Below are 25,484 nucleotides of genomic sequence, written 5' to 3'. Positions count from 1 at the left end.
TTTAAAATAGATAAGTTATATTAGAGTGTGTGTGTTTGAATGATGTTGTTTAAAATAGATAAGTTATATTAGAGTGTGTGTGTTTGAATGATGTTGTTTAAAATAGATAAGTTATATTAGAGTGTGTGTGTTTGAATGATGTTGTTTAAAATAGATAAGTTATATTAGAGTGTGTGTGTTTGAATGATGTTGTTTAAAATAGATAAGTTATATTAGAGTGTGTGTTTGTTTGAATGATGTTGTTTAAAATAGATAAGTTATATTAGAGTGTGTGTGTTTGAATGATGTTGTTTAAAATAGATAAGTTATATTAGAGTGTGTGTGTTTGAATGATGTTGTTTAAAATAGATAAGTTATATTAGAGTGTGTGTGTTTGAATGATGTTGTTTAAAATAGATAAGTTATATTAGAGTGTGTGTGTTTGAATGATGTTGTTTAAAATAGATAAGTTATATTAGAGTGTGTGTGTTTGAATGATGTTGTTTAAAATAGATAAGTTATATTAGAGTGTGTGTGTTTGAATGATGTTGTTTAAAATAGATAAGTTATATTAGAGTGTTTGTGTGTGTTTTAGAATGATGATGTGTTTTAAAATAGATAAGTTATATTAGAGTGTGTGTGTTTGAATGATGTTGTTTTTAAAATAGATAAGTTATATTAGAGTGTGTGTGTTTGAATGATGTTGTTTAAAATAGATAAGTTATATTAGAGTGTGTGTGTTTGAATGATGTTGTTTAAAATAGATAAGTTATATTAGAGTGTGTGTGTTTGAATGATGTTGTTTAAAATAGATAAGTTATATTAGAGTGTGTGTGTTTGAATGATGTTGTTTAAAATAGATAAGTTATATTAGAGTGTGTGTGTTTGAATGATGTTGTTTAAAATAGATAAGTTATATTAGAGTGTGTGTGTTTGAATGATGTTGTTTAAAATAGATAGGTTATATTAGAGTGTGTGTGTTTGAATCATGTTGTTTAAAATAGATAAGTTTATATTAGTGTGTGTGTTTGAATGATGTTGTTTAAAATAGATATGTTATAGAGTGTGTGTGTTTAAAATAGATAAGTTATATTAGAGTGTGTGTGTTTGAATGATGTTGTTTAAAATAGATTAAAATAGATATGATGTTGTTTTATATTAGAGTGTGTGTGTTTGGATGATGTTGTTTAAAATAGATAAGTTATATTAGAGTGTGTGTGTTTGAATGATGTTGTTTAAAATAGATAAGTTATATTAGAGTGTGTGTGTTTGAATGATGTTGTTTAAAATAGATAAGTTATATTATTAGAGTGTGTGTGTTTGAATGATGTTGTTTAAAATAGATAAGTTATATTAGAGTGTGTGTGTTTGAATGATGTTGTTTAAAATAGATAAGTTATATTAGAGTGTGTGTTTGAATGTTGTTTAAAATAGATAAGTTAATGATGTGTGTTTGAATGAAAATAGATAAGTTATATTAGAGTGTGTGTGTTTGAATGATGTTGTTTAAAATAGATAAGTTATATTAGAGTGTGTGTGTTTGAATGATGTTGTTTAAAATAGATAAGTTATATTAGAGAGTGTGTGTGTGTGTTTGAATGATGTTGTTTAAAATAGATAAGTTATATTAGAGTGTGTGTGTTTGAATGATGTTGTTTAAAATAGATAAGTTATATTATATGTGTGTTTGTGATGTTGTTTAAAATAGATGAATGATGTTGTTTAAAATAGATAAGTTATATTAGAGTGTGTGTGTTTGAATGATGTTGTTTAAAATAGATAAGTTATATTAGAGTGTGTGTGTTTGAATGATGTTGTTTAAAATAGATAAGTTATTATATTAGTGTGTGTGTGTTTGAATGATGTTGTTTAAAATAGATAAGTTATATTAGAGTGTGTGTGTTTGAATGATGTTGTTTAAAATAGATAAGTTATATTATTAGTGTGTGTGTTTGAATGATGTTGTTTAAAATAGATAAGTTATATTAGAGTGTGTGTGTTTGAATGATGTTGTTTAAAATAGATAAGTTATATTAGAGTGTGTGTGTTTGAATGATGTTGTTTAAAATAGATAAGTTATATTAGAATGTGTGTGTTTGAATGATGTTGTTTAAAATAGATAAGTTATATTAGAGTGTGTGTGTTTGAATGATGTTGTTTAAAATAGATAAGTTATATTAGAGTGTGTGTGTTTGAATGATGTTGTTTAAAATAGATAAGTTATATTAGAGTGTGTGTGTTTGAATGATGTTGTTTAAAATAGATAAGTTATATTAGAGTGTGTGTGTTTGAATGATGTTGTTTAAAATAGATAAGTTATATTAGAGTGTGTGTGTTTGAATGATGTTGTTTAAAATAGATAAGTTATTATATTAGTGTGTGTGTTTGAATGATGTTGTTTAAAATAGATAAGTTATATTAGAGTGTGTGTGTTTGAATGATGTTGTTTAAAATAGATAAGTTATATTATTATGATGTTTGTTTAAAATAGATGTGTTTGAATGATGTTGTTTAAAATAGATAAGTTATATTAGAGGTGTGTGTGTTGTGAATGTTAATGATGTTGTTTGAAATAGATAAGTTATATTAGAGTGTGTGTGTTTGAATGATGTTGTTTCAATGATGTTGTTTAAAATAGATAAGTTATATTAGAGTGTGTGTGTTTGAATGATGTTGTTTAAAATAGATAAGTTATATTAGAGTGTGTGTGTTTGAATGATGTTGTTTAAAATAGATAAGTTATATTAGAGTGTGTGTGTTTGAATGATGTTGTTTAAAATAGATAAGTTATATTAGATGTGTAAAATAGAATGTGTTTAGAAGTGTGTGTGTTTGAATGATGTTGTTTAAAATAGATAAGTTATATTAGAGTGTGTGTGTTTGAATGATGTTGTTTAAAATAGATAAGTTACCTTAGAGTGTGTGTGTTTGAATGATGTTGTTTAAAATAGATAAGGTATATTAGAGTGTGTGTGTTTGAATGATGTTGTTTAAAATAGATAAGTTATAGAGTGTGTGTGTTTGAATGATGTTTTAAAATAGATAAGTTATATTAGAGTGTGTGTTTAATGATATTTGTTTAAAATAAAATAGATAAAATTATATTAGAAGTGTGTGTGTTTGAATGATGTTTTTGAAATAGATAAATTTTTATTATTAGATGTGTGTATGTTTGATGATGTTGTTTAAAATAAAATAATAAATTATATTAGAGTGTGTGTGTTTGAATGATGTTTGTTTTAAATAGATAAGTTATAATATATTATAGTGTGTGTGTTTGAATGATTTGTTTGAAATAGATAAATTATATTAGTGTGTGTGTTTTGAATGATGTTGTTTAAATAGATAGAAATTATATTAGAAATTGTATTGTGTGTTTGAATGATATTTGTTTAAATAGATAAGTTTATATTAGAGTGTGTGTGTTTGAATGATGTTGTTTAAAATAAATAGAATTATATTAAGTGGTGTGTATTGTTTGAATGATGTTGTTTGAAATAGATAATTTATATTAGAGAAATTAGTGTGTGTGTTTGAATGATGTTGTTTAAAATAGATAAGTTATATTAGAGTGTGTGTGTTTTTGAATGATATGTTGTTGTTTGAAAATAGATAAGTTATATTAGAGTGTGTGTGTTTGAATGATGTTGTTTTAAAATAGATAAGTTATATTAGAGTGTGTGTGTTTGAATGATGTTGTTTTAAATATAGATAAGTTATATATTAGAAATTGTGTGTGTTTTAAGTATGTTGTTTAAAATAGATAAATTATATTAGAAATTGTGTGTGTTTGAATGATGTTGTTTTGAAATTAGATAAAAGTTATATTAAGGTAATGTGTGTGTTTGAATGATATTTGTTTAAAATAGATAATTATGTTAGAAATTGTGTGTGTTTGTATGATGTTGTTTGAAATAGATAAGTTATATTATGAGTGTTGTGTGAATGAATGATATTTGTTTTTTGAAATAGATAAGATTTATAATTAGAGTGTGTGTGTGTTTAGAATGATGTTGTTTAGAAATAGATAAAGATTATATTAGAAATTGTGTGTTTGAATGATATTTGTTTTAAAAAATAGATAAATTATATTAAGTGTGTGTTTTGAATGATGTTGTTTTAAAATAGATAAGTTTATATTAGAGTTGTGTGTGTTTGAATGATATTTGTTTTAAAATAGATAAGTTATTATATTAGAGTGTGTGTTTGAATGATATTTGTTTAAAATAGATAAGTTATATTGAGAGTGTGTGTGTTTTGAATGATGTTGTTTAGAAAATAGATAAGTTATATTAGAGTGTGTGTGTTTGAATGATATTTGTTTAAAATAAATAAGTTATATTAGAGTATTGTGTGTTTGATGATATTTGTTTTGAAAAATATAAAGTTATATTATAGTGTGTGTGTTTGAATGATGTTGTTTAAAATAGATAAGTTATATTAGAATGTGTGTGTTTGAATGATATTTATTTGAAATAGATAAGTTATTAGAATTAATGGTATGTGTTTGAATGATGTTGTTTGAAATAGAAATAGAATTTATAAGAGTGTTATTGTGTTTGAATGATGTTGTTTAAAATAGATAAGTTATATTAGAGAGTGTGTGTGTTTGAATGATGTTGTTTTAAAATAGATAAGTTATATTAGAATTGTGTGTGTTTTGAATGATATTTTTTTGGAAATAGATAAGTTATATTAGAGTGTATTGTGTTTGAATGATGTTGTTTAAAAATAGATAAGTTATATTAGAAGTGTGTTGTTTTTGAATGAATGTTGTTTTAAAAAATATAAAATTTATATTAGAGTATGTGTGTTTTGAATGATGTTGTTTAGAAATAGAAATAGTTATATTAGAGTGTGTGTGTTTGAAATGATGTTGTTTAAAATAGATAAGTTATATTAGAGTTATTGTGTTTGAATGATATTGTTTAGAAATAGATAAGTTATATTAGAAATTGTGTGTGTGTTTGAATGATATTTGTTTGAAATAGATAAAATATATTAGAGTGTGTGTGTTTGAATGATGTTGTTTAAAATAGATAGAGTTATATTAGAGTGTGTGTGTTTGAATGATGTTTGTTTTGAAATAGATAAGTTATATTAAATTGTGTGTGTGTTTTGAATGATGTTTGTTTAAAATAGATAAGTTATATTAGAGTGTGTGTGTTGAAATGTAGTTGTTTGAAATAGATAAGTTATATTAGAATTATTATTGTGTTTTTGAATGATGTTTTGTTTAGAAATAGATAGAATTTGTGTGAAGAAGATATTGTTTGTGAAGATAATGTTTATTGTTTAAATGGAAGAATAAGTGAGATTTATATTAGAAGAAATTATTATTGTGTTTGAATGATGTTGTTTTAAATAGATAAGTTATATTAGAAATTATGTGTGTTTGAATGATATTGTTTGAAATAGATAATTATATTAGGTGTGTGTGTTTGAATGATATTTATTTATATTAGATAAGATTATAATAGAGTATTTGAATGATGAATGATGTTGTTTTAAAATAGATAAATTATTATTAAGAGTATGTGTGTATTTGAATGATGTTTTGATAAAGATAGATAAGTTAGAGTAGAGTATGTGTGTTTGAATGATGTTGTTTTTAATAAGATAAGTTATATTAATTAATGTGTGTTTGAATGATGTTGTTTGAAATAGATAAGTTATTATTAGAGTGTGTGTGTTTGAATGATGTTGTTTAAAATAGATAAGTTATATTATAGTTATTATGTGTTTGAATGATGTTGTTTAAAAAATAGATAAGTTATATTAGAGTGTGTGTGTTTGAATGATGTTGTTTGAAAATAGATAAGTTATATTAGAGTGTGTGTGTTTGAATGATGTTGTTTAAAATAGATAAGTTATATAGAGAATGTGTGTGTTTGAATGATGTTGTTTATTTGAAATAAGATAAGTTATATTAAGTGTGTGTGTGTTTGAATGATGTTGTTTTAAAATAGATAAGTTATATTAGAGTGTGTGTGTTTGAATGATGTTGTTTAAAATAGATAAGTTATATTAGAGTGTGTGTGTGTTTGAATGATATTTATTTGTTGAAAATAAATAAGAGATTATATTAGAAAGTGTGTGTGTTTGAATGATGTTGTTTAAAATAGATAAGTTATATTAGAGTGTTATGTGTGTTTGAATGATGTTGTTTAAAATAGATAAGTTATATTAGATGTGTGTGTTTGAATGATATTGTTTAAAATAGATAAGTTATATTAGAAGTGTGTGTGTTTTGAATGATGTTGTTTTTAAATAGATAAATTATATTATTATAGTGTATTATGTTTGAATGATATTTGTTTTTTGAAATAGATATATAGTTATATTAGAGTGTGTGTGTTTTGAATGATATTTGTTTGAAAATAGATAAGTTATATTAGAAGTGTGTGTGTTTGAATGATGATTTGTTTAAAATAGATAAGTTATAATTAGAGAATGTGTGTGTTTGAAGATGATGTTTTAAAAAAATAAATAAAATTATATTAGAGATGTAATTGTTTGAATGAATGTTGTTTAAAATAGATAAGTTATATTAGAGAGTGTGTGTGTTTGAATGATGTTGTTTTAAAATAGATAAGTTATATTAGAGTGTGTGTGTTTGAATGATATTTGTTTGAAATAGATAAGTTATATTAAAGAGTGTGTGTGTTTGAATGATGTTGTTTAAAATAGATAAGTTATATTAGAGTGTGTGTGTTTGAATGATATTTGTTTTAAAATAGAAAAGTTATATTAGTGTGTGTGTGTTTTAATGAATGTTTGTTTAAAATAGATAAATTATATTAGAAGTGTGTGTGTTTTGAATGATGTTGTTTGAAATAGATAAGTTATATTGAGAGTGTGTGTGTTTGAATGATGTTGTTTGAAAATAGATAAGTTTATATTAGAGTGTGTTAATGTTTGAATGATATTTATTTAAAAATAGATAAGATTATATTAAAGTGTATTGTGTTTGAATGATGTTGTTTAAAATAAATAAGATTATATTAGAGTTATTATGTGTTTGAATGATATTTGTTTAAAATAGATAAGTATATAATAGAGGAATGTATTGAAATGTTTTGAATGATATATATGTTTTGAAAATAGATAAGTTATATTGAAATTGTGTGTGTTTGAATGATGTTGTTTAAAAATAGATAAGTTATATTAGAGTGTGTGTGTTTGAATGATATTTGTTTAAAATAGATAAGTATATATTATAGTGTGTGTGTTTGAATGATGTTGTTTAAAATAGATAAGTTATATTAGTATTGTGTTGTGTTTGAATGATATGTTGTTTTAAAATAGATAAGTTTATATAATAGAGAGTGTGTGTTTGAATGATATTTTGTTAAATAGATAAGTTATATATTAGAGTGTATTGTGTGTTTGAATGATGTTGTTTTAAAATAGAAATAAGATTATATTAGAATTAATGTGTGTTTGAATGATGTTGTTTTAAAATAGATAAGTTATATTAGAGTGTGTGTGTTTGAATGATGTTGTTTAAAATAGATAAGTTATATTAGAGTGTGTGTGTTTGAATGATATTTGTTTAAAATAGATAAGTTATATTATTAGAGTTGTGTGTGTTTGAATGATGTTGTTTAAAATAGATAAGTTATATTATAGTGTGTGTGTGTTTGAATGATGTTGTTTAAAAATAGATAAGATTATATTAGAGTGTGTTGTGTTTGAATGATATTTGTTTAAAATAGATAAGTTATATTAGAAGTGTATATGTGTTTGAATGATGTTGTTTAGAAATAGATAAGTTATATTAAAGGTGTTATTGTGTTTTGAATGATATTTGTTTAAAAATAGATAAGTTATATTAGAATGTTGTGTGTTTGAATGATGTTGTTTAAAATAGATAAGATTATATTAGTATTGTGTGTGTTTGAATGATGTTGTTTGAAATAGATAAGTTATATTAGAGGTGTGTGTGTTTGAATGATGTTGTTTAAAATAGATAAGTTATATTATTAGAATTGTGTGTGTTTGAATGATGTTGTTTTTAAATAGATAAGTTATATTAGAATGTGTGTGTTTGAATAGTGTGTTGTTGAAAATAGATAAGATTATATTAGAATTATTATTGTGTTTGAATGATATTTGTTTAAAATAGATAAGTTATATTAGAGTGTGTGTGTTTGAATGATGTTGTTTTAAATAGATAAGTTATATTAAGAGTGTGTGTGTTTGAATGATGTTGTTTAAAATAGATAATTTATATTAGAATATGTGTGTTTGAATGATGTTGTTTAGAAATAGATAAGTTATATTAGAGTGTGTGTGTTTTGAATGATGTTGTTTAAAATAGATAAGTTATATTAAGAGTTATGTGTGTTTGAATGATGTTGTTTGAAATAGATAAGTTATATTAGAGTGTGTGTGTTTGAATGATGTTGTTTAAAATAGATAAGTTATATTAAGTGTGTGTTTGAATGATGTTGTTTGAAATAGATAAGTTATATTAGAGTGTGTGTGTTTGAATGATGTTGTTTTAAAATAGATAAGTTATATTAGGTATTGTTGTGTGTTTGAAGATGATGTTGTTTAAGAAATAGATAAGTTATATTAGTATTGTGTGTGTTTGAATGATGTTGTTTTGAAATAGATAAGTTATATTAGGTAAATGTGTGTTTTGAATGATATTTATTTAAAATAGATAAGTTATATTAGAAATTGTGTGTGTTTGAATGTATGTTGTTTAAAATAAATAAGTTATATTAGAGTGTGTGAGTTTGAATGATGTTGTTTTAAAATAGATAAGTTATATTAGATTGTGTGTGTTTGAATGATGTTGTTTGAAATAAATAGAAAGTTATATTAGAGTGTGTGTTTGTTTGAATGATGTTGTTGAAAATAGATAAGTTATATTAGAGTGTGTGTGTTTTTGAATGATGTTGTTTAAAATAGATAAGTTATATTAGAAGTGTTTGTGTTTTAAATGAATGATATTGTTTAAAATAGATAAGTTATATTGATGTGTGTGTTTGAATGAAATGTTGTTTAAAATAGATAAGTTATATATTAATGTGTGTTTTGAATGATGTTGTTTTAAAATAGATAAGTTATATTAGAGTGTGTATGTGTTTTTGAATGATGTGTTGTTTAAAATAGATAAGTTATATTAATTATTATTATTGTGTTTGAATGATATTTGTTTTAAAATAGATAAGTTATATTAGAGAGTGTGTGTGTTTGAATGTATGTTGTTTTAAAATAGATAAGTTATATTAGAGTGTGTGTGTGTTTGAAATGATGTTTGTTTAAAATAGAATATATTATTAGAGAGTGTGTGTGTGTTTGAATGATTTGTATTTAGAAGATAAAAAAAGATTATATGGAGAGTGTTTGTGTTTAAAGAATGATATTTGTTTGAAATAGATAAGTTATATTAGAGTATGTGTGTATTGAATGATGTATTTTTTGAAATAGATAAGTTATATTAGAGTGTGTGTGTGTTTGAATGATATTTGTTTGAAAATAGATAAGTTATATTATAGTGTTTTATTGTGTTTAAACAGAATGATGTTGTTTTAAATAGATAAGTTATATTAGAGAGTTATTATGTGTTTGAATGATGTTGTTTGAAATAGATAAGTTATATTAGAGAATTGTTTGGAATGTTTGAATGATATTGATTAAGTGTGTGAGAAGTGTTTGGAAATAGGTTATATTGAGTGATATTGTGTGTTTGAATGATATTGTTTGAAAATAGAAAATAAGTTATATATTAAGTATTGTGTGTTTTGAATGATGTTGTTTGAAATAGATAAGTTATATATTAGAGTGTGTGTGTTTTGAATGATATTTGTTTAAAATAGATAAGTTATATTAGAGTAATGTGTGTTTGAATGATGTTGTTTTAAATAGATAAGTTATATTAGAGAGTGTGTATGTGTGTTTGAAATGTTGTTTGAAAATAAATAAAAGATTATATTAAAGTGTTTTGTGTGTAATAGAAATGATGATGTTTAAAATAAATAAGAATATATTATAGTGTGTGTGTTTTGAATGATGTTTGTTTAAAATAGATAAGTTATAATAGAGTGTGTGTGTGTTTTGAATGATATTTGTTTAGAAATAGATAAGTTATAATATAACAAGTATGTGTGTTTTGAATGATGTTGTTTAAAATAAATAAGTTATATTAAGAGAATTATGTGTGTGTGAATGATATTTGTTTGAAATAGATAAGTTATATTAGAGTGTGTGTGTGTTTGAATGATGTTGTTTGAAATAGATAAGTTATATTAGAATGTTGTGTTTGAATGATATTTGTTTTGAAATAGATAAGTTATATTAGAGTGTGTGTGTTTGAATGATATTTGTTGAAATAGATAAGTTATATTAGAGTGTGTGTGTTTTGAATGATGTTGTTTAAAATAGATAAGTTATATTATAATTATTGTGTGTGTTTTGAATGATGTTGTTTAAAATAGATAAGTTATATTAGAGTGTGTGTGTGTTTGAATGATGTTGTTTAAAATAGATAAGTTATATTAGAGTGTGTGTGTGTTTGAATGATATTTGTTTAAAATAGATAAGTTATATTAGTAGTGTGTGTGTTTGAATGATATTTGTTTTTTTAAAATAGATAAATTATTATAAGGATGAAAGTTGTGTGTTTGAATGATGTTGTTTTGAAATAGAAATAGTTATATTAGAGTGTGTGTGTTTGAATGATGTTGTTTAAAATAGATAAGTTATATTAGAGAGTGTGTGTGTTTTGAATGATGTTTTTTAAAATATATAAGTTATATTAGAAGTGTGTGTGTGTTTGAATTTTGTTGTTTTGAAATAGATAAGTTATATTAGAAGTGTGTGTGTGTTTGAATGATATTTGTTTAAATAGAAATAAGTTATTATTAGAAGTGTGTGTATGTAACAGAATGATATTTGTTTAAAATAGATAAGTTATATTAGAGTGTGTGTGTTTGAATGATGTTGTTTAAAAAATAGATAAGTTATATATTAGAGTGTGTGTGTTTGAATGATGATATTTGTTTGAAATAGATAAGTTATATTAGAGTGTGTGTGTTTGAATGATGTTTGTTTGAAAATAGATAAGTTATATTAGAGTGTGTTGTGTTTGAATGATATTTATTTTAAAATAGATAAATTATATTATAAGAGTGTATGTGTTTGAATGATATTTATTTAAAATAGATAAGTTATATTAGAGTGTTATTGTGTTTGAATGATGTTTGTTTGAAATAGATAAGTTATATTAGTATTGTGTGTGTTTGAATGATGTTTGTTTGAAATAGATAAGTTATATTAGATTATTGTGTGTTTGAATGATGTTGTTTTTTAAAATAGATAAGTTATATTAGAGTGTGTGTGTTTGAATGATGTTGTTTTGAAATAGATAAGTTATATTATTGAGTGTGTATTGTGTTTGAATGATATTTGTTTAAATAAAATAAGTTATATTAGAGAGTGTGTGTGTTTGAATGATGTTTTGAAATAGATAAGTTATATTAGAATTAGTGTGTGTGTTTAAATATTTTTTAAGTTATATAAGTTATATTATTATGTGTGTTTGAATGATGTTGTTTAAAATAGATAAGTTATATTAGAGTGTGTGTGTGTTTGAATGATATTTGTTTAGAAATAGATAAGTTATATTAGAGGTGTTGTGTGTTTGAATGATATTTGTTTAAAATAGATAAGTTATATTAGAGTGTGTGTGTTTGAATGATGTTGTTTGAAATAGATAAGATTATATTAGAGTGTGTGTGTTTGAATGAATGTTTGTTTAAAATAGATAAGTTATATTATAGTGTGTGTTTTGAATATTTGTTTTAAAAAGAAAGAAATAGGAGTATATTAGAGTGTGTGTTTGAATGATATTGTTTTAAATAGATAAGTTATATTAGTATGTGTGTTTGAATGATGTTGTTTAAAATAGATAAGTTATATTAGTGTGTGTGTGTTTGAATGATATTTGTTTAAAATAGAATAAGTTATATTATAGAGTGTGTGTGTGTTTGAATGATATTTGTTTGAAATAGATAAGTTATATTAAAGTGTGTGTGTTTGAATGATGTTGTTTTAAATAGATAAGTTATATTAGAGTGTGTATTGTGTTTGAATGATATTTGTTTTGAAATAGATAAGTTATATTAGAGTGTGTTGTTTTGAATGATGTTTTTTTTAAAATAGATAAGTTATATTAGAATGTGTGTGTTTGAATGATGTTTGTTTAAAATAGATAGTTATATATTAGAAGTGTGTATTGTGTTTTGAATGATATTTGTTTGAAATAGATAAGTTATATTAGAGTGTGTTGTTTGGAATGATGTTGTTTTAAAGTAGATAAGTTATATTAGAGTGTGTGTGTTTGAAGTATTTGTTTAAAATAGATAAGTTATATTAGATTATGTGTGTTTGAATGATGTTGTTTAAAATAGATAAGTTATATTAGAGTGTGTGTGTGTTTGAATGATGTTGTTTGAAATAGATAAGTTATATTAGAGTGTGTGTGTTTGAATGATGTTGTTTGAAAATAGATAAGTTATATTAGAGTGTGTGTGTTTTGAATGATGTTGTTTAAAATAGATAAGTTATATATAGAGTGTGTGTGTTTGAATGATGTTGTTTAAAATAGATAAGTTATATTAGAAATGCGTGTGTTTGAATGATATTTGTTTGAAATAGATAAGTTATATTAGAGTGTGTGTGTTTGAATGATGTTGTTTAAAATAGATAAGTTATATATTAGAGTGTGTGTGTGTTTGAAGAATGATGTTTGTTTTAAATAGATAAGTTATATTAGAGTGTGTGTGTTTGAATGATGTTGTTTTAAATAGATAAGTTATATTAGAAGTGTGTGTTTGAAGAGTGTTTGAAATGATGTATTTGTTTAAGAAAATAGATAAGGTTATATTAGAGCAGTTTGTGTTTAAACCGCGAATGATGTTGTTTTGTTTAAAAATAAGATAAGTTATATTAGAGCATGTGTGTTTGAATGATGTATTTTAAAATAGATAGAGTAATGTATATTAGAGTGTGTTGTTTAGAAATGATAAGATTATAATAGATAATTGTGTCTTAGAATAGATGATAGTTATATATAGATAAGTTATATTAGAGTGTGTGTGTTTGAATGATGTTGTTTAAAAATAGATAAGTTATATTAAAGTGTGTGTGTTTAAGATAATGATGTTTAAAATAGATAAGTTATATTAGAGTGTGTGTGTTTGAATGATATTTGTTTAAAATAGATAAGTTATATTAGAGTGTGTGTGTTTGAATGATGTTGTTTAAAATAGATAAGTTATATTAGAGTGTGTGTGTGTTTGAATGATGTTGTTTAAAATAGATAAGTTATATTAGAGTGTGTGTGTTTGAATGATGTTGTTTGAAATAATAGTTATATAGAGTAATGTGTGTGTTTGAATATTAGATAGATAAGTTATATTGTGTTTTGTCTTAAAGAATGATATTTGTTTAGAAAATAGATAAGTTATATTGAAGAGTGTGTGTTTGAATGATATGTTATTAGAAATAGATAAGTTATATTAGAGTTGTGTGTTTGTGTGTTTGAATTAGAGATGTGTTGTTTGAAATGTTGTTTAAATAGATAAGTTATATTAGAGTGTGTGTGTTAAATGATGTTGTTTAAAATAGATAAGTTATATTAGAGTGTGTGTGTTTGAATGATGTTGTTTAAAATAGATAGGTTATATAAGTGTGTGTGTTTGAATGATTTTGTTTAAAATAGATAAGTTATATTAGAGTGTGTGTGTTTGAATGATGTTGTTTGAAATAGATAAGTTATATTATAATTAATGTGTGTTTGAATGATGCTTGTTTAAAATAGATAAGTTATATTAGAGTGTGTGTGTTTGAATGATGTTGTTTAAAACAGATAAGTTATATTAGAGTGTGTGTGTTTGAATGATGTTGTTTGAAATAGATAAGTTATATTAGAGTGTGTTTGAATGATGTTGTTTAAAATAGATAAGTTATATTAGAGTGTGTGTGTTTGAATGATGTTGTTTAAAATAGATAAGTTATATTAGAGTGTTGTGTGTTTGAATGATGTTTGTTTGAAATAGATAAGTTATATTATATTAGAGTGTGTGTGTTTGAATGATGTTTGTTTTGAAATAGATAAGTTATATTAGAGTTGTGTGTTTGAATGATGATTTGTTTAAAATAGATAAGTTATATTATAGTGTGTGTCTGTGAATGATGTTGTTTGAAATAGATAAGTTATATTAGAGTGCGTGTGTTTTGAATGATGTTGTTTTAAATAGATAAGTTATAATGAAGTGTGTGTGTTTAAATGATAGTTTTTTAACGCATAGATAAGTTATATTAGAGTATTGTGTGTTTGAATGATGTTGTTTGAAAATAGATAAAGTTATATTATAGTGTGTATGATGTGTTTGAATGATGTTGTTTCGAAAATAGTTTAATAAGTTATATTAGAGTGTGTGTGTTCCTGGAATGATGTTGTTTTAAAATAGATAAGTTATATTAGAGTGTGTGTGTTTGAATGATGTTTTGTTTACCAAATAGATAAGTTATATTAGACCGCCTGTTTGAATGCCACCAGCGCATTTTAAAATAGAGAAGCAGCCCTAGAGTGTGTGTGTTTAAATCGCGGATGTTGTTTTAAATACGATAAGTTATATTACGAGTGTGTGTGTTTGAATGATGTTGTTTGAAATAGATAAGTTATATTAGAGAGTGTGTGTGTTTGAATGATATTTGTTTAAAATAGATAAGTTATATTAGATTGTGTGTGCCTGAATGATATTTGTTTAAAATAGATAAGTTATATTAGAGTGTGTGTGTTTGAATGATGTTGTTTAAAATAGATAAGTTATATTAGAGTGTGTGTGTTTGAATGATGTTGTTTAAAATATATAAGTTATATTATATTGTGTGTGTTTGAATGATGTTGTTTTAAAATAGATAAGTTATATTAGAGTGTGTGTGTTTGAATGATGTTGTTTAAAATAGATAAGTTATATTAGAGAGTGTGTGTTTGAATGATGTTGTTTAAAAATAGATAAGTTATATTAGAGTGTTATGTGTTTGAATGATGTTGTTTGAAATAGATAAGTTATATTAGAGTGTGTTTGAATGATGTTGTTTAAAATAGATAAGTTATATTAGAGTGTGTGTGTTTGAATGATGTTGTTTGAAATAGATAAGTTATATTAGAGTGTGTGCGTTTGAATGATGTTGTTTAAAATAGATAAGTTATATTAGAGTGTGTGTGTTTGAATGATGTTGTTTAAAATAGATAAGTTATAATAGAGTAGTGTGTGTTTGAATGATGTTTGAAAATAGAGTTATATTGTGTTGTGTTGTTTGAATGATGTTGTTTAAAATAGATAATTCATATTAGAGTGTGTGTGTTTGAATGATGTTTTTTTTAAAATAGATAAGTTATATTAGAGTTGTGTGTGTGAATGTATTTGAATAGATGTATATTTAGAGTGTGTTGTTTGAAATAGATAGATAAGTTATATTAGAGTGTGTGTGTTTGAATGATGTTGTTTGAAATAGATAAGTTATATTAGAGTGTGTGTGTCTTAAACAGAATGATGTTGTTTGAAATAGATAAGTTATATTAGAGTGTTTGTCTTAAACAGAATGATGTTGTTTGAAATAGAGAATACATAATTGATTCATTTTACTCGCTTTCAACAATCAGTATTCACCATTATCTTTCAACAATAGTATTCCTTTGATAGTTTCCTTTGAGATTTCTTCCAGTTTTTGTTGTTGTTTGTTTTTGCACTTCTCTGTGAAATCGTTTACTTGGTTCGTGTCTTTTATATTCAGTTATAAAATTTTAATTTGCTACTCGCGGATTACGGATTACTAATTTTATATTATGTGATACTTCCTTGGATTTGCAAAAAATTTTAAAGTTAAACGAGGGTTTTACAGGTTGACATTTCAATATTAGTCAAAACTATTCGCCTCAAACTGCAAAATGAAATTTTACTGCTTGGTCTACTAACAAACAAACAGTATCAGCGAGAGAAATGACATTTTTGGTACTAAGTTAACAGTATTTCATATTTTCTTCTAATATTATAAAACTGAAGTAAAAACACTAAGACATTGTCAATTTTATGTTTATTCACCAATTTCTCTATTTCACTTGTTCTTGTTTTCTTTTTGAATTTCGCGCAAAGCTATTCGAGGGCTATTTGTGTTAATTTAGCAGTGTAAGACGAGGGTCATCACCACCCACCGCCAACTCTTGGGCTACACTTTTACTAACGAACAGTAGAGTTGACAGTCACATTATAACGCCCACACCACTGAAAGGGCGAGCATGTTTGGTGCAACGGGGATTTAAATCCGCAACCATCGAATCACGAGTCGATTGCCTTAACCACCTGGCCATGCTGGGCCTGTCTATTTCATCAAAAAACATTTTTATTCAACGTGTACTAATAATTTTATATCAAACGTTATACTTTTACCACTGAAATACGAATGTTTAAAAAAAAACGTAAATGTAATTGATACTTGAAAAAATACATAATTTATTATGACCAGTAAAGACCAGCTTCGTCAGTAAAGATATCATCACCCTTCGATGGTCGAACACATGGACGTAAAAAATGATTTATTTTTGATTCGTAGAACTGTACTGTTTTGTTTCAGTTAAATAAAGAGTAGATGTATTACCAACTTTATTTGACATTTGGTTTACAGTTATATTTTATCCCGATAATGTCATAATGGTAATTTGTATGCAAATTGTCTTGTATGCGTCATAAAATATACTATTACAAGTAAAATTCAATGAAATAACTTTGATTTAATTACACACATTCAACCAACATTTGTAGTTTGCTGAAATCGCTGGAAAACTGCAAAAATAGTAAGTGGTCAAGAAGTCTCCTTATTCCTTGTGGATATGTGACATCAAATATCGCCTAAAATTACATTAAGAAACATATCATCAAAATTATTAAAAAGAAAGAATTGTTGCGCGGAGAATTCTGAGATATTACCAGTTTATTGTTCTTTATTTATGATACACCATACACTGTGAACAATAAAATATAATGTTAGACTTGTTCTCCGCAGTATTTCAATTTGATTTAATTAGAGATACGGGTCGATTTTCTTCTACTTTCCTGGCAGCAATAATCACTCTGTTCTGTTTGATCCATGCTACTATATTTTCTTGTTTGGAGCCTGACTGGGACTATTTGGACTTGATATATTACTTCTTCATTTCTTTCACAACCATTGTTCTTGGAGATTACATACCTGGAGAGGGTTCAGACCACATATTTAAGCCGCTGTACAAAGTCTGTGTTACATGTAACTATTTTTATAGCACATCTAACTCCCATAATAATAATTTTTATTTGCTGAGAAAGACGATCTTCCTCCTTTTGTTGTATTTTCAAGAGTTTATTTTCACTAAAAATACAATGGTAGAAAAAATATTAATGAACGATCTAAAAAAATAATTTATTTTTATATAGAAGCTGTAGTTTGGTAAAAGATTATTTCACAGTCCAAACGAGTGTTTAGTGTAAACCATTTTTTTTCTCTAATTGTTAGTAAAATAAATACAGTGCACTGACTTCACCACAAAAATGACAGATTATAGTCTGTTTTGAATCGTTTGTTTTATTTATGCAACACAATTGCTTCAGTAAATAACTTATTTAAACGAGCCTTGAAATTTCTTAAAATCAATAGAATAATTAACAAAAGAAAATTTTTTGGAAGTTTTGCAAGTCATGAATTCTCAGACAATGACGTAGAAAACTCAGAACAATTTCAGAGCAGCAGTCAGTATACTTACTATGTAGGTTTTATAATACTTGTTGACGTTTCTGAGTCTACTGTGTGTTGATTCTATGAAATGTCCTAAAGTATTTTACAACATTTGATAAACTATCCTTGCAACATGCCAGTGATTGTGTACTGCTTTTGAACTGGTGCCTACTATATTTCATGTATCTTAGGTTGAATGTCATGTAGATTTATACTGTATTATTTTTGTAGAATATATTTCTCTTTACTTTTTTATCTTTCTTTAGGTTTATACAAAAGTTATTTGACCAGTTATATTTATTAGAATTGAAAAAACTAAAAACAGCTACAGAAAAAGTGTGTATCGCATATTACTTTATGATTTTAAATATCCGTCCGAAACTGCTCACTCAGATGAGCAGTGAACAATAGAGTATTCCATTTTTCACTCACTACTATTATCCGATATTAATGCACTTTAATGTTAACTGGAATCCCAAATCGTAATGTTTAAGATCGAACAAAGGCTTAAGAATACATTCATTTCGAGGAACATGTATTTAAATGTAGAATTCATCATTCATAAACAAAAACCAATGAATAATATTTGCCAAAGATGACATAAGTAAAAATATCACTACATGGTAATAACCCCATTTGAAATACCAACAGAAATCTAAAATTCTAATCAAAGCCTAATACATATTTTATTCAGATATTATTTATCTTTAATTTTGCAGAACGTAAAATCCTTTCATTTTTGCCCACCAGTGGCACAGCAGCATGTCTGCGGACTCACATTGTTAAAAATCGGGTTTCGGTATCCGTGGTAAGCAGAGCACAGGTAGCCCATTGTGTGGTTTTTGGTTAACCTCCAAACAAACAAAAGACCTTTCAGTATTAAAATACACCTTGCTATGGTTTGATTATGTAGCTACATATCTTTACTGGTTGCTTTGTCCTCTCTGATACATGAATGAACTATAAAATATTGTATGGAAAACATTATTTCATTTGATATCTACAAACAACTTACAGGAATAAACCAACACAGCGCACTGAAATACATGATAATAAACATCCAAGCTGCTCAGTAATGACAAAGTATTCGTAGAAAATAATCAGGAAGCAGCATCTACTCAATATGTCTGAACGTGACTGGAAATTACATGAGGATTTAAAGATCGCAGGAGACTTTCTAATCACTCATCCGTCATTTATCCCTATCTTAATTTGTTCTTGGCTGAAAGGGCGAGCAACTTTGGTGTGACGAAATTCAAACCCGTGATCATCAGATTACATACAACCCGAGCACCTTAACCATCTGGCTGAGCCTTTCTAGGTATTATGCAAGCGATGAACTGAAGTGTTACTTCAACAGAAGTAACAACATTATCTCGAATTATAACCCAACAATAATGCATTACCAACTTCAACAAACTAGTCATTTTATTTTAGTTTATATTTTACAGAAAAAAATAAAGGGGTTAAGTGTGTTATACCAAAACGATTTTAAATATGCAGATCAGGAAATCACGTAACAGTAAAATCCAATGTAAATTAGAGGTGGGACAGCGTGTTAAGAATTACATTTTGTCATTGTTTAACTTTACGTAGATAGTGTATTGTTATCAATAACTAATTACTTTAAGAAAGAATATATACAGTGTTGCTTTACAACGTAAAATGTTACACTCTTAACATACACGTGTTTTTCACATTAAAAACTCAGAACTTCCGAAACGAGAATGTGTCTTATACTTTATTATATTGTGAAACAAAGGAAAATGGATCAAGTTGCGACACAAGAACCATTCAGAAAAGGACTTACTACCAGTCGTGTTTGAGCTGTAGTAAGATCAGTTTGGCATTTTGTAACGGGTTAAAATCCACAAACACAAAGTACAGTGGCAAAAATCTTTTATGTGCGCCTAGCAATACTGTGCAACACAATCAAGAAAGATATTCAGAAGTGAAACAAGTTACATCTATAAAAAGGTGCTTCCACTACATAGTTGTTCATTCATCGCATACCTCGAACAGCAGAGAATGAAACAGTGAAGTGGTAAATGCAATACCGATAGATTTTAGTGACTTGGACTGTTGAAATGGTGCTGGGAATTCATCATGACTGGGTTTTGTTACATGTACTATGAGTCTTTATTTTAATATAACAATCAGTTTCTGAATTCAAAATCATTGTTTCAAAAACATCAAATCACACTGAGGTTATATGGACCAACGTGATGAAACGTTACAGCTGTCGCTACACAGAGAGTGTCAATCAGAAGTTACTTTTACAAGCAATATTTTGAATTCTATACTGACTTCTCTGTCTAATGACTTATAATATTAAACAAGCATACAATATTTACAAGATAGAAGCTTAACTTTATGATTATTGAAATATATATTAATATCTTTAAAATTATTTACCCTTCTACAAAATATGAATCATTTAAATTTCAAATTTCTTGTATCACTAATATCATTTCAAGTCGCATCTCATTTACAGCTACTGTTTCAGTAGCAATATTTAAAGCTAAGTAAAATATAGTGTTTTAGTAACATAACTGAAAAGCTGCATCATAGTTGTGCGTATTGTTTCCGTAAAATCATTGGAGAGTTGCATCACAAGTTGCCTTAATCACCTAGCCATGCCGAGCCATTTTGAAAGGATGCAACAAGAGTCATCTATTGTGAATTGGTCAGATAAATTATGTGGCGCCACTGATCACGTGTGGAAAAACTTTAAATATATAGTTTTCAATATTCAAATTAACCACATTCCTTATTGAAAGAAAGTTGGTTCACAAAGAGTTTAAGAGATAAAATTAAAGAAAAGCATCACAAATGTAAGAAATTTAAATTGATTTGTACGACAAGAGATTCATAAGATTATAGGAGATAAAAAAATTGTGAACCAAGAAATTAGAACTTCGAAAAGGAAGTACAAGAAAAGACAAGCTGGAAATTAAAAATTGAACAGTAAGGGTTTCTTTAAGTACATTAAGGGTAAACAAAGTGAGACAATGCAGATGGCGCCATTCAAGGATAAAAGAGAGAGGCTAGTGTATGATAATTATATGATGGCTGGGTTACTAAATTTTGTTTTTCTTCGATTTTCATTAACGAAGACTTAAGCAGTACTCCACGTTTTGAACAGTTGCTAAATAAACGAGTTTGAAAAAATTGCTACATTAATTTTGAACTAGTTAAAAAAAATTTAGAATATTAAAAAATGATAAGTCTCGTGAGCCAGATCACATTTCTCCAATGGTTTTGAAGGAGTATAAATATTGGATATATGAGCCATTTCAAACTATTTCCTGTCAGTATTTAAGTAGTTGGTAGAAACCAAAGGATTGGAAGTTAGCTAAGGTAAATAGTCTTTTAAAGAGAGGTAATACAAATTGTCTCAGTAAATGTAGACCCATTTGTCTTTTATAGGAAAATATTAGTAAATTATGTAAAAACATGCTTTGCAAAGCCGTTTAACAAAGTTCGGTATTGCATTGTATAGTACTCATGGTTCCACTGAGGAAAATCTTACGTTACAAATCTTTTGGTATTTTTTGAAAAGGTTACTGCTTATATAGATCAGAGTAAGGGTGTAGATTAGGTTTATATGGATTTGTCAGAAAGCATTTGCAAAGTTCCACATAAATGGCTGTGAAGAAACGTATCTCTGTTGGTGTGAGAGATAAGTATCTGGATAGAAGAGTGACCGGATGGAAGAGTTAGGTTGTTACAGATGGAGATTATTAAAGCTGGACTAATATTGTAACTCGGGAACCTAAGGGCTGGGTCTCAGGACCACCATAGCTACTGTATAAACTTTATTTGTTAACCTTCTTTCTTTAGCTCAGAGAGTAGAACTAATAAAGGGGACTGTATAACTGTTTTCATACAGTCGTTTCAGTTACAATGTAAAACATTTGATGTGTATATGATTTGAAAACCAATTAATTATTCAGGCAATTTTTCTTCCCTGAAATAAAATAAAAAAATTCTGATTTCCACAATATTAAATAGCGTCTAAACTGATTTTGTCTTGATATCTAGTAAGGAATCCGACAGACCAAATAATTAATTTCAAATACAATAACAGCAACTTCTATACGAGGTTAATTTTAATAATTACATCGTTGCGACCTTTCACCACCATCATCAATAAAACATTGTAATTATTGTATTTTATAACCGTTACCTTAGTTTCTGCAGGATTATGCTATGATAATTGTCAGAATAATTTTGTTTTCTCTACAATGAATTAACTTGCAAATAATAATCCTTTAATCTTGAAATATATTAATAATGTAGATGTTTACTGAAGGGTTCTCTAATGTGTTTTGTTTGAATAGTAGACAAAACAAAATCACGAGTAACATATATTTTTATTTCTCGCTTTTAAAGTTCATATGTCATGCTCTTACAGAGTCCATAATTCTTCTCGTGATTCTTGACATGTGCACGTTTTACCAATGTCACGGCAGGACAAATTGCAATTTCAAGCGTCACTCATATGACATCATAGTAGAGTTTCCTGACTGAGTGACAAACAAACAACACACAGTGGCGCAATTGGTAAAACAGGTTATCTCTCCAGGTGGTCTTGGTCCTCTGTTATTGTAATAACAATAAAAGAAACGCTGTTCTGGTACAAACAAGAGGGTGCTTACCTTCGCTGTTTTCGATCTTTCTCTGACCTATGAAAATTCTGTATAATTTTCCAAGAGGTTTTATTAGCTCCACTACAAGTGATCCATCTGAGTAAAACTATAAATAAGTCATCCACTCATGTCATCGGATACAAGAATATAGCTACTGTGACTATATCTAGACCTAGGTAGACTGGAGTGTGATTTTATACATCTTGTGAAAGAAGTTAATATACAGAATGATGTTTCTATTTTATATTAACATGGGTGAAAAAACTTAAAACATTCAAGTACTGTCATGTCAAGTTTATGATACTAACAAACATAAAACACAAGTCATGATTGTTTAAAGATATTTCACAATCATATATGATATACAAACTCCACACAATTTAAACTTTACTGTGAAATGAATATATTAAATTAAAAATCATCGATCATCCACAAGTGATGTCAAAACTATTGTATTTTTCACATCTGAAAAAAACACGCTTATTTGAAACAGATATTTACTAAAGTTAAACTTTATTAATTTATTCTAATATCTTCCACTAGCATCGGAGAGCAGTACATGAAATTCAGCATATGGGGTTGCGTATCTAAATGTCTAAAATTCAAGCCAAAGTGCAGCTAATTACAATCCGTAATTTCAGTTGTGCCTGCGTAATATAGATGACAGTCAATTCCGACCCTAGGAGTTGAATAAGTTATGTTATTTCAGAGGGAGCTTCTGAGAGGTTGGCCAGTTGTTTAAAATTAGAAAGGATGAGATGATATTGACTTCTTATTTAGCTCTCGTGAGGACAGAATGCCCATCAATTGAAAATATCGGTATTAATCTATCAACAGAATTCCAGTAGAATTTAGAAAATTTATGTATTACAACTTGTTTCTTGTAATGTAATACATTACGTTCAGTATATGCTGTATGAAAATTCGGTATCCTACTTAAATCATTGGCCCGGCAAGGCCAAGCGTGTTAAGGCGTGCGAATCGTAATCTGAGGGTGGGGGGTTCGTATCCCCGTTACGCCAAACATGCTCGCCTTTTCAGCGATGGGGACGTTATAATGTGAGGATCAATTTCACTATTCGTTGGTAAAAGTCATTGTTGGTCATTCGTTGTTGATGACTAGCTGCCTTCCCTCTAGTCTTTCACTTCTAAATTGGAGAAGATTAGCATTGATATCCTTAGATGAAATAAAGAAAACAAACGGCCTTTCGAACGGCTAGCACAGATAGTCCTTGAGTAGCTTTGTGCGAAAATTCAAAACAAATTTAAATCATAAAAACCTGGTACTCACGAGTCGTGACGAACAAAGTCCGTCTGGTTGTCAGTATTTCCTTTTGTTCTTCTGAAGCACGTGGAAATCCTCAGCCTTTTAATAAAATTATGTGATTTTCTTGACCTGCACGGATTTTGCTGTCTTTCTTCTTTAGCAGTCAAATAAACATGTTCTCTGCTAGAAATGTCTTGTATAGCGTTCTTGGCAGATCTTCTAAAGGCCTGGAGCCGTTTCTTCAGTGACTATCTGTGCTAGCCGTCTCTAATTTAGCAGTGTAAGACTAGAGGGAAGGCAGTTAGTGATTAACACCCACCGCCAACTCTTGGGCTACTCTTTTACCAACGAATAGTGGGATTGACTGTCACATTATAACGCTTCCACGGCTGAAAGGGCAAGCATGTCTGGCGCGACGGGGATGGGAACCCGCGACCCTCAGATTACGAGTTGCATGCCTTAACACGCTTGGCCATGCCGGGCCCTAATAAATAGTTTATACATGGATTGTATGATGTGTGGACGTATGGCCATAATATGTATTTATTATAGATTGTTTATGTTTAGTTGAGAAAACGGTTTGCATGTTTTATTCTTGTCGCAGATTCATGGTAAATCGGCCCGGTTTGGCCATGTGGTTAAGACACCCGAGTCGTAATCTGAAAATCGCGGGTTCGAATCTCCCTCACACCACAGAAGCTCGTTCTTTAAGCGGTGAGGGCGTTACAATTGGACGCTGAATCCCACTATTTGTTAGTGTAAGACTATTCAAAGAGTTCTTGATACTTTTTCAAAGCAACATTTAATGTCAGTATTAATCTGTCTTTGTTATTAATAAATAATGATGTGCCATTTCTACAGTCTACTGCTGGTGCAGCAGGAAGCACTCAGACCTACAACACCAAAAGAAGGTTCTCAAATCTACCCGGTGGACTCAACAGATAACCCGATGTGGCTTTGTTGTAAGAAAAACACATTTTTAGAGTTTAAGGTTGCTTCGGTAAGTATGAAAAACAGAACCACAGTTATTAAAATGTTAATATTATTTTTAGCGAAAATGAAATTTATGAATATAATTTACGTTAAATTCAAATTTACAGCTGACTTCATTTTGTGATAACCGGAAAGAAAATCCGTTAACAACTTAGTCCAACAAAACTTATAATGTAGGAATGGCCAGGTGGTGAGGGCGTTTGACCCTCTATTCATTAGTAAAATAGTAACCAAGAGTTTGACATATGGTATTTCCCATAATGTACTTATTAATGTTTATCTTAATATTTCGTTTGTGTTTATGGCAAAAATACGTAAATTTATTCTGAAACTTGATGCAACAAAAAGAGAAAAAGGAGGCTGATAAAACAAACAAACATGGTGACAAAACAATATAATAACACAGACAGCCTTAACGTCTATAATAAGTGAAGAGAGAACAGGCGTGGAAGTGTTCGAAGTACTGTCCATACAACACGAGATACTGGCGATGATTGTGAGAATAATAATAAAACTTTTCTTAACAGACAGCTGTTAAAGCATCCGAAGTAATGTCTCCAAAACAAAAGCTGAAGAAATGGCACATTATACAAGAGAAAGTACAAAAATCAATTTCAAATCCTTCCTAAGTTTTAGACAGAGCCGCTCTTTATTTACAACTGTTAAATAGATACGGACAACTATCAGCAGTAGTTACCACTCTTAAGTAACTATTCTTAACTGAATAACGACACTGATTAAGGTAGTTAAAACACCCTACAGTTAAAAGCATGTAACGTGCTCAGCGATACATTGTGCCTCAA

The sequence above is a fragment of the Tachypleus tridentatus genome, chromosome 8 (genome assembly GCF_004210375.1).
Source record: "Tachypleus tridentatus isolate NWPU-2018 chromosome 8, ASM421037v1, whole genome shotgun sequence".
In the NCBI taxonomy this organism is placed as follows: Eukaryota; Metazoa; Arthropoda; class Merostomata; order Xiphosura; family Limulidae; genus Tachypleus; species Tachypleus tridentatus.
This window is presented reverse-complemented; position numbering follows the sequence as displayed.